The sequence below is a fragment of the Oxyura jamaicensis genome, chromosome 3, assembly GCF_011077185.1.
Source record: "Oxyura jamaicensis isolate SHBP4307 breed ruddy duck chromosome 3, BPBGC_Ojam_1.0, whole genome shotgun sequence".
Taxonomy (NCBI): Eukaryota; Metazoa; Chordata; class Aves; order Anseriformes; family Anatidae; genus Oxyura; species Oxyura jamaicensis.
Window position 1 is genome coordinate 106,178,545 of NC_048895.1, and position 10,536 is coordinate 106,189,080.

General features: G+C 38.6%; 1 long non-coding RNA gene across 1 annotated transcript in view; it reads left to right on the forward strand.

Annotated features, from left to right (window-relative positions):
* The window catches only part of LOC118165254, a 173,268-nt gene extending 164,138 nt beyond the window's left edge, over positions 1-9,130 (forward strand). Inside the window, exon 4 of the long non-coding RNA XR_004749944.1 lies at positions 9,022-9,130. This is a non-coding gene — a long non-coding RNA (uncharacterized LOC118165254). The remainder of the gene's footprint in view (positions 1-9,021) is intronic.
* Positions 9,131-10,536: the final 1,406 nt, after the last annotated feature.

Here is a 10,536-nt window from a genome sequence, read left to right on the forward strand (position 1 = left end):
CCCAGGTTTGGCAAACTGTTTATAACAAAGCACCCAAGGTAGCATCATTTCTCAGTAGAAAATGGAAAATGTTTCTTGCTTTTTCTTATTGAGGAAATGAAATCACATTATTTCTTCATTTAATAACCATAAATGAAGAGATGACTCTTAGGGCTGTGGGATACTTAAAATTGATTATACTGAGTTTCTTTGAATCCCCAGGATTTGAAGTCTGGGGCATTCCTCTCACTCTAAATTGGCATGGGCTAGGTTAGGTTATCTGACTGAACCTTGGCACTTGTGCCTGAGAGTCAGTGCCTTTGATTCATGAAGCTTTGGCTTGGATACAAACATCCCTGTTACCTCTTGCACTGAGGATCTGGCACAACCCCTGTTGGTACTTCCATGAGGACATACAGTGTTCCAAGCCTCCCCCACTGCGTAGACAATTCCTTAGCGGGACAGGCTTTCCAAACACATTGTTTCAAAGAAATGAATCACTCATTCGTGAAAAATGAAAAAAAAAGAGCACAAATACCATCAAAGCAATTTCAGGGGTTTGCCGCCCACATCACTGACATCATGCTGCCAGCTAGAGAGCACTGAATAGGGCTCCTTACAGAGTCCATCAATGCCACTCTTTAAATGGCAATTGCCTGAAGGGGTTGCTGGTTTGTGATATGAGGTACTTCTTCCTCAACAGGAGAAAGGCAGCAGAGGCTTGGATTTTAGCGTAAACCCCCTCAGATGGCAACAAAACAGTTGTTTGGCTTGCCAGGATGTCTCTTTTTCAAAGGACTCTGCTCTGTTTGTGGAAGGCAATTAATTTATACTGGAATTAAATATATATGTATATAAAAGGAAAAAATATCTGATCATCAGAAGAAACTTCCTTTATTAAACTGGAGATTAGTTGGATGAGAGAAGAAGAGATGGTTTCTTATCATTTATGGACCAATTAAAACAAACCCAAGTGAGGTCTGTCTAAGCTAATTCCAGTGCTGGTGTGCTGGGGCATGTGATACATGGACACACTGAGCTGCCTGGCCCCCAGCCAGTTCACGTTTGATGCACTTTTCCCACATCAGACAGTGCCGTGCCCAAGCTAATAAGCCCTGCTGAGAAATTGCAGTGACAGATCACTGTGGCACAGTGCTGTCTTACATCTAAAGTCTGGACTTCATGGCATGAGTTTCCACTAGCTGTGGGATTTCTACATCAAATCCATTTTATGGCATAGACCATTTCAGTAATTCTGTACTTTGAGGTCTTTCACAGCTCTGCATCTGTTTTTGCACATTCCTCTGTCTCATAACATCACCTTTCCACTGCTATGCCTGTCACATTTGCTTCTCAGACAAATGGCTCTGAAGTTTTCCTGTGGTGGCCCTTGCTCCTAGAACATCCCTCTTGCATTTGTCCATAGGAAACTGCTTCTCCACACGCCAGGTCTGCTGTGATGCTTTACTTCAGCCACTAAAAGCAACCTGGTAACAAACAACATAAGACAACTGAATTATATAAAAGAACAAAAAGCATAGCAGCAAAGGTTAAGAAATTGTAGCCTTTATATTATGTATAATGTCATGTTAGCCTCAGTCCCTATTTGCCTCTGATTACATCTGCACATTAGCTGCTCTGCAAATTTGAAGCAGGGAACACCTACCCTGGTATATAGCACAAGGGGACATTGACCTGCCTGGGGATTTTGGGCACTACAGCAATGTCCACAATTAAAAACTAGAAATTAAAACTGTCAGGAATGATCTCTCACTGACCCAAAGTGGATGGATAGAATGATCAGTGGTGTCTTTCCCTTTTGTAATGTCTGCCAGACAGTCCAAATTTATAACCAGCATAGGAAAACGGCTGCATATCATAACCACATGGCACTGAGAGTATGCATTATTGTACAGTAGCACTGCACTAATTTAAGGTCTGTCACCACTTCCATTATGGGCCTGTGTTTCCAGCAATAAGAAACTCTCACACAAGCACTTACCCCAAGCTGAATATGATCTCTGCCATTACAGGTCTTAGATCTATAGTTGCTTTAAACAATATTTTATTTAAATAGCTTGACAATTTTGTCATTACATAAGTTAAAGAAAGGTTTCATTTTTTCCCTCATGGTTCAAAATTCATTTTATTTAATACAATAAAACACCACGGTTTTGGAAATGGTTAGGCATATTCCATCTGCTATGGACCACATTTCTGATTGAAAGGAGTCATTAAGCATCTGGTGAATTTAAAAGCTACTGCATAACTATATGTATATAGTTATATTTACATTGACAAATAAAACATTATTCTCCCCCTCCCCCTTTGGTATGGCATACCAAAAAAAGAAGTCATATGTATTTCTGTAGGAACTCAAAGTTTTCCTGAAATTACTCTGCATAAGGCTGGTCAGACATGCTCCTGTCATTTGAAAGAAAATACTATTTATCCTCCACCAGAATTAAGTCTGTGTCCCTTCTTGCTCATGTCTTAATGCCCCCAGACAGCAGAACTGGTATGTTTCCATCAAATGGGAAGCAGCTTTCTGGCACTGTAAATACAGGGGAAAATCCAACAGTGGATATACGAAGGTCCTTTGACCTGTCACAGGCAATATGTAAAAGTAGACCCTGACCAGTCTGAACAGTGGTCAAAGCCATGCCCAGAAAAAAGAGGGCAAGTCTAATATCCCACACACCAACTGCCTTCAGCCCAGTGATTTCCTGAACCAGATGTTATTTCTATGTATTCTCAATGAATTTCAGTTCTGTGAATCCCTTAAAGCTGAGCAAGATTGGAACAACCAGACTCATTCCCTTTTTTGTTAGTATAACTGCTGGTCTGTGAGTTCAGCCTGCCTCTGCAATGCAAACAATGATGATGGCATTATTTGGCAAGAATTTTCCATGTCCCTGAGATGATTTGTTCTGATGGTCAGGGTAATTTTCCTCTGAGACAAACCTTATCCCCTGAGGGAGCTGACTGATTATTAGTGACCTCCCTCCTCCTCCCTTCCCCGCCCCCCGCCCCCCGCCCCCCCCCCCCCCGGGGAGAAACCCAAAAAAAAAGGCATCAGAGGCATCAGATTGGAGTATCTTTCTCATCAGAGAACACAGGGGAATTGTCTATATGACTCCAAGTCTATGCAGAAATACCCCTGGGCTATATCCACATGAGCCAGTGAAGTAGATCAATAGGAAAGAATCTGTAGGAGAGAAATATTTGTTGCTGAGGCCCCACATCCAAACTTTACAATACTTGGGAGAGGAAGGGAGAAGGGCTACATCAACCTCACTGTGGTCTGATCATGTGTCCTCATCGCCCCTCGGAGCTGCAGTGCACTCACTGGCTGGGCTGCTGGAGCATGTCTTCCCATTCATTGCCAACCAGGAGGAATCTAGCACCCACTCCCAAGACTACCCCAAAATGCAAAACAAGGCACACAAAACTGGGACAATCCAGGTATCTGGTTTGATAGCTCACTCTTGACCCCTAAATTAAGCACCAATGTAGATGCAGCCAAACAGATGAAGGGAACAGCCTGGCAATAGAGTCTAACCAGGAAGAGAAAGCATCTACACTGATTTACCTGAGCTACATCACAGGAACCCAGCCCTGTACTACCTTCCACTGTGCAGAAATACATGAAGTGACAGCAGCTCTTCTGCTGTTAAAGAAAATGACTGAAGAACCTAAGCTGGCAAAAACTGGTAGAATTTCATCAAAGTCAACAGTGTCCACCTGAGGCTGAATATCTGGTCTCTTCTTGTTCAATGAAAAGAAAAAGCTGAAAGATTTTTAGCAAAAATGAAGTGAAAGGCTACAAGAAGAAAGATTTCTTCATGGAAACACAGCAAGATCATTTATAGTTTTTTTGTTTATTTCTTTGTTTGTTTGTGGTTTTGACTGTCCTGATGAAACAGAAGAGTTAAGGAAGAAGGAGAGCTAAATATAGCCAGCAATGAAGAAACAGAGAGATAACTATCTGAAAGATCTGATTGTATATCACCATATTTCACTATACATAGAGCTGAATTCTACATTTCTTTTTACCTCTGCCGAACACCTCCCTGCAGCAAAGTTGAGAAGGTTTAATCTCTCCTTCTGTTTCACTTTTAAAAAGTGAATCAAACAGCATAAGTTATCAAAGATACAAACCTGACCCCCTGCAACTATATTACAATGTAGCACCACCTTCTGGCTATTGATAAACTGTTAGTGGCTACTTTACCTTTTTCCTTTTTAATGGGCATCTGTTTCTTAATTCCTTTGTTGCAATTTAAAATGAAAATATGGTAATTAGTTTTCATGGTTGCAGCTATTATAGCTATAGATGTTCTTAATAACAGCTGCTATTTTTCAAATAGTGCAGAGATTTCTAACATGGAGCAGTTGGAATTATGCATCTCTGCCTTTACCGAAGGAACAATATTCATTTTTATGATACATAATCACATGCTGGTCCTGGGAAACATACCACAAGGGCCCACCTATGTAAGTAGTGGCAGCTGAAAGTGCATAATTCATGAAGGAAACATCAGGACTGGAGGAAATGGCATAAACTGCTGATTGACTTGAAACATCTTTTTTTTTCCAAGATTAATTTTCTTTTAAAGATTTTTTTTTTTAATTTTTATTTTTATTATTTAAAAAAAAGAGATGTGTAGACTGCCAAGTTATAAGGTTCTCTAGGTCGCTTACTTGTTTCTCTGAAAGCAAAGGCATCCTTGTGTTTTCATTCTAATTTAATTAGAATGTCTTTTTTTTTTTTTAAAAAAAAAAAAAAGGAAAAAAAATAAATAAATAAAATTACAGTATGTGATCTTTGTTCTTCCTGGTCTTTACTCCTCCACAGTTTTATTCAAACATATTTTAGGTCCACTTTGAAACAGAAAGGGCAGTTGAAACAACTTCATCTCAGAAGGAAATCCTATAAATACTCCAATTGCTGATGATTTTAATCTGGTTTCTTAACCTTTGATTCAGTTTGGATAGATCTCTGGGCACAAAAGAAACATATCATGTGTTTCAGCTAAGGTTTAATTTGGCACAAATCTGGATGAGGGTTAATGCTAAAAGAAATACTACAAATAGAGAGACATTTGATGCTGCCCATGTTTCTGATGGAATAAATAAATAATAAATAAATAAATAAATAACTTATAAAGGCAACTTTAGTCACAACCAATCCCTAAGAACATTTTGTAGAAATATCACAAACAACAATGTTCTCAGGGTATTTCTACTGGAAATAATGTGAGAATGTTATTCTCACATTACTTCCAGTCAAAATGCCATAAAAGCGCACAGCATTCTCATAGCATGTTAACAGGAAAGAACTCAAGAAAACATTTTCTCATGACATTTCCTTTGGAAGAGGGTGGAGCTGGAGAGCTCTGCCCTCCTCCACTCCCACCACCATGGGAATGTCTCACGGGTGAGCTCTCCAGTGAGATCTACAGGGGAAGGATCACAAAGAACACAGAGAGGCAGGAAATCTGATGGATTTCCCTCCATGATGAGAGCAGTTACAAGGTAGAAAAAAACTTCTCCAGTCAAGAGAAAGCTCTAGAAGAATGGTTGTGATAATTCATAGCTCTGCATAACTCAAAATTATTTATATATCAGTATTTTTAATACTCCCAATCAAAGCATACACATGATATGGAAAGAAGAGAAAGACATTTTGATTTGTATTATTTTCAAATAAGTTTTTATGCACAAACAGTCTGGGTTTTGTTTGTTTGTTTGCCTGCTTCTTTGTTTTTATTTTCCTGATGATGTGGGGTGTGGAATCAGGTCTTCTGCACAAGGTCACACTGAATGAAAATATGAAGTGTCAACTTACTCAGAGAAAGAAAGTCCTTGCTGGGACAGAGACATGTCACAAGACACCCAAGATAACTTGCCTGCTCTGCTATATTGTTAACTAAGTAAATCCTCAATTCCCAGAGTCCTGTAGTTCTCTGGGGTTTTACAGAGTCAGTGATCCTTATTTCCAGTTACTTTGAGTTTTTAATAAGTGGCACGGGCAGCAATAATTCCAGCTCTTTTCTCCCATCCAGCTGTTGTACAGCTATCTTATGGAAAGGATATGTTTATTGTTATGCCTGGTGAACTGAATTGTGATTTTTTCTGAACCATTTTCACCAATTTTGCCAGGATTTAGTGTAACTGTGGAACAGCTAAACAGTTCTTACATAGTTTCTAATTTCACAAGGTACTTTCCACTATCCAGCCATTGATCCAAATGTTTTCAGTTTACAGCTCACAGTTTCCAGAATCTGTGATCTAATTGGCATGGTTATTCCCCCTGGGTTTGACATACCATTATTTTAACTACTGTATAATGAGTCAGTGTACCAAAGGTTCTTTATTTTAACTCCAACTTTTCCCATTTCCCTACATTTTTCTTCTTTCTCATTTCAGTTTTCCTAAACCATTGTACATCCAGCTAGTGGAGGGCAGCACATGTTGCCTGGATGTAGGATGAGGAGGTGAAAATAGTCTGCTCTTAATGAGATCATGCCCCTCTTGAACAGGAATAGATGGAAGATTGAGCCCTACAAGTGTCAGACCTGGTCATTGAGGTGGTGTGTGTCAGCAGGTCATCATATACGTACTCTGCTAGATAGTTTCTACATGTTTTAAGTTAATAGGAAAATATATTTCCACTTCAGAATTCTCTTAAGGTAATAAGAACATAGACACATCTCAAGTGTTCTAACAGACATTGGGCATGGATACACTACTCAGATCAAAATAGTGTCTCCCATAAGTGACAGACTCAGATGACCTACTTGGAATAAAATCTTATCCCAATACCTAATATTAAAGATCAGCTGAGATAAAAGTAGGAAGAACATGGACAGCTTTTCTGTATGAAAAGACAGACCTTTGAGATCCTAAGACAGAAAAATGAGTTTTATCCATGCTATACCTATACTGATGCATATACATATATCTATTAATACTTACACTGATATAATATTTTATTATGAATAAATTGAGCTATTATTGATATGATAGTGATCTAAAATGTTGGTACACAATATACATATATTGTTTCAATTTTCAGATTTACATTATCTTACAAGTGATTTGTCCTGTCTGCCAAGAAATGAATATTTGATTTGAAATCTGGCAGGCAGATTTAGCATGCAACTTAACATCTCTTAAAACCTGAAAAATGTGGTATTTAGTATTATTAATAAAACAGAAATTCTCCATACCTAATTCTCTATACCTATGAATTTAGCCTTAGCCCTTGTATTAGTAAACACATCACTTTCAAGTTACTTTTCTGTTAATATTTCAGATGTTCAGCTGCTAAAAATTATTGTCCAGCCCAAGTTCTTTTAGAAATAATAGTATTTAACTTATTTGCTGCATAAGCATGAACAGAATGAGGCAGTCCCTGACCACTCAAATTTACAGTCCATACTCTACATACTGAGTGTCAAATGAAACTCTACTCTCTTAGTTTTACAGCCGGTGGAAAAATAATAAACAAAAACACAGAGCTGAGATATTTTGTTAAATCTAATGCAGATTCAGAGATCTAGACTTTGTGCTACAGAACAGTGGGCCAAGTGCAGTCTTCCTTCCCAGTAAGCATTTGTGGGAGTGTACATATAGTAGTCAATGACCTGAAATGTTCTTTATTTGAAAATATTTGAAGTCTCAGCAAAATTGCATAAACAAACAAAATAAATAAAACCTTGTTTCAGTTGTCTCTGATTTAGTTGTTATTTTCATACTCACATCTTTAAGTATGACCAAGCTAACAGTAATCCTCTTTTCAGTGGCCCTGCACTGCAATGTGTCTTTAGGTACTGTTCCGCTGAATGGCTGGTAATTTTAAATCATTAAATGGCTGAGATAAAAAAAGATCATTAGTAAGTGCAACATAATCATATTAATAAGAAATAGAAAGACATGAGGAAGCTGTTCGGAATTTAACCCAAAGTTCTTGTATGCTATTTCTGCAGTATCTGATGAGCTCTGATTAATAGTATAAAATTATCAAATGGAAAAAAATCTAGCTAGAAATGATGACTATGGACTCAGTGATGAATCTTGTAAGAATGTATTGGCTTAGTCTGTCCAGGCACAGCAAATAGGTGTACTGTAAAGTCAGTGATCTATTGGGGAATTCTTTACCCATTAATTAATTACTAAGCTCACCTTGCCACACTATTTAATATTTTAGTTGTTGTTCTTCATGCCTTTCATTTGTGGTCACTGAAAAAACTTCTTTATATAGCATCTTATATTCTTTTTCCCGGACTCATTTCTATAATGAAGATATTCTTCATGAAATTTTTGACAAGTCTAAATTTTCACTCACCGATTGCCTCTCTGACTTCAGAGGGACAGTTCATGGGAACTGTTTCTCAGCAGTGTGCAGGAAGGGTCTGTATCCTGGCAGTGCAGATAGCTTGTCAAGATGTGGCTGCTCTGACATGATTAATACAAGATCATGTTGCTAAGCAACCTTAATGAAGCTAAGGATAATCAACCCACCACTTGTACAGATCTCGGGACTTGTACTTCTCCATGTGTTTTCTGTCATCCAAATCCTGTGCTGTATGAAGGTACCTGAATTAGCCCAGGAATGTGACATAAAGAACCCAACAGAGAAAGTTGGAGAAACTGATTAAAGGATTTAAGATTTCAAAGGCCGTGATCCACTGGGATTGGTTGTTGAAGAGAGTGAGGGCGTCCAGAGATGGCAAAAGAAGGATCCCCGACCCTCCTGACCCTTTAGTGAAAAGAAGGGATGAGAAGGCAAATGTTGTGTTCATTTGTTTATTTTTCTTTGTGTGATTTAGACAAGGGGAAGGGAATAAAGCTCTCTGGGTGGTCCTGAAGCTATTTTGCTCATGAAACTGGGAGAAGCTTCCCGTTTAAACATAGTTGTGAATGTGAAAAAAAAAAAAAAAAAGATTAGAGAATAAAGTCTTTCTGTCTGCAAAATAAACATTTGCCTTTACCTTTCTTCCTTGATGATCCATGGTTCTCCTAAAATATCTTCAGATAAATCAGGAATGCTGGAAAAAGGTCACCCTTCCATATATGTCCAAATCAGAGTAACCCAGCACTGAAAGACAACAAAGAACAGTGACTGCTGGCCTTTCACCATTTTGCCCAGGTGTGCTTGTGGTACAGTAACCTAATATCCTCTAAATGCTGCTAAAAATATAGTCAATAAAAAATGCATGATTCATTTCCCCTTCCCGGGACTTTTTTGTTCTCTCTGTCAGTTACTTCAACTCCAGCATGTCTCTGTGCCTCACTCACCAGATAGGCAGTAGTACCCCACTGTCCCAGTCCTGCCCAATTATCCTTTCCATGCTCACCTGAGGTCCCCCTTTTCAGCATTTCCCTCATTCCAGGGCTCTCGGGAAAATCAGAAGCTTCTTATAATGGAAGTAGGTCGACATCTTTCCCTGGCACAAACACTACCAGGAGTGTGGCAGTACATAGGAACAAGGCCAGCCTGGTGGACACACTACTCACTGTCATGTACAGGACTATGGTGAATGCCTACCTCTCACTGATGAAGTCAGTAGCTGCATATGTTTGTGGGAATGGCAAGGACAAATGTGGCATGCTCATCCCTGAGATCACTCAGTGGGTGCCCTGTAATATATAAATGCTGCATAGCCTGGCTCAGACCTGGCAGACTTTCAAGGGCAAAGATATTCCCCATTAAACCTGTGGGAAAATAGCCATGTGAATTAAGACTTTGATTCCCTGGGGTTCTCACTGTAAATATTCAAGCTCTTGGAGGGGGAGACTGTGGTCCAAATGTGGATGTGTGATAGATATAACAGAATGTTTCCTAAGTAAACTGAACACTGCAATCCCAAGAAGACAGCCCTATGTATTCTACTTCTTGTGCTTGGGCTTCTTGTGCTAGACACTGGGAAAACAAAATACTATGTGCAATTTCAGCTCTCAAAGGTTTTGGTGTGGGAAACCATGATACGCTGTGAATTATTTTTATTTTTTGTGTATGGGCATGTTATGTATTCTTGAACTCAACGTTCATATCATGACACAGGAACTTTTACAGTGAAGTATATTTGTTGAGATGTGAACCTTGAAATTTCATGTCTCAGATCTTTTTCTGGGGTCTCCTTCAAAATGAATTTGGAATTGCATAGATTTCAGAACACACATGAAGTGTCATTGTGCAGTAATCTGAGGCATATTCATCACTTATTTCATCTCACGTAAATCTACTAATTTTAGAAAATATCATTAATTTACAGTTGGAATAATTTTGTTGTTCCGCCTGCACTAAAAGAGTGGCAGAATGGTGAGTAAATAATTTCATGAAGAACCATTATGCTTGGGAGTGCATAAACACATGATATCTATCAATCATTGAATGCTATAAAATAAAAATCTTGAGCATATAAATCATTATGGCACTCCGTGAAACAGCATAACCTCTGTGGTTGTCTTGGTAGTTGAGTCAATGTAGAGTTGTTCATTCCCTCCTGCTGCTGAATAAAATATTTTCCCAGGAATATAAATATCACA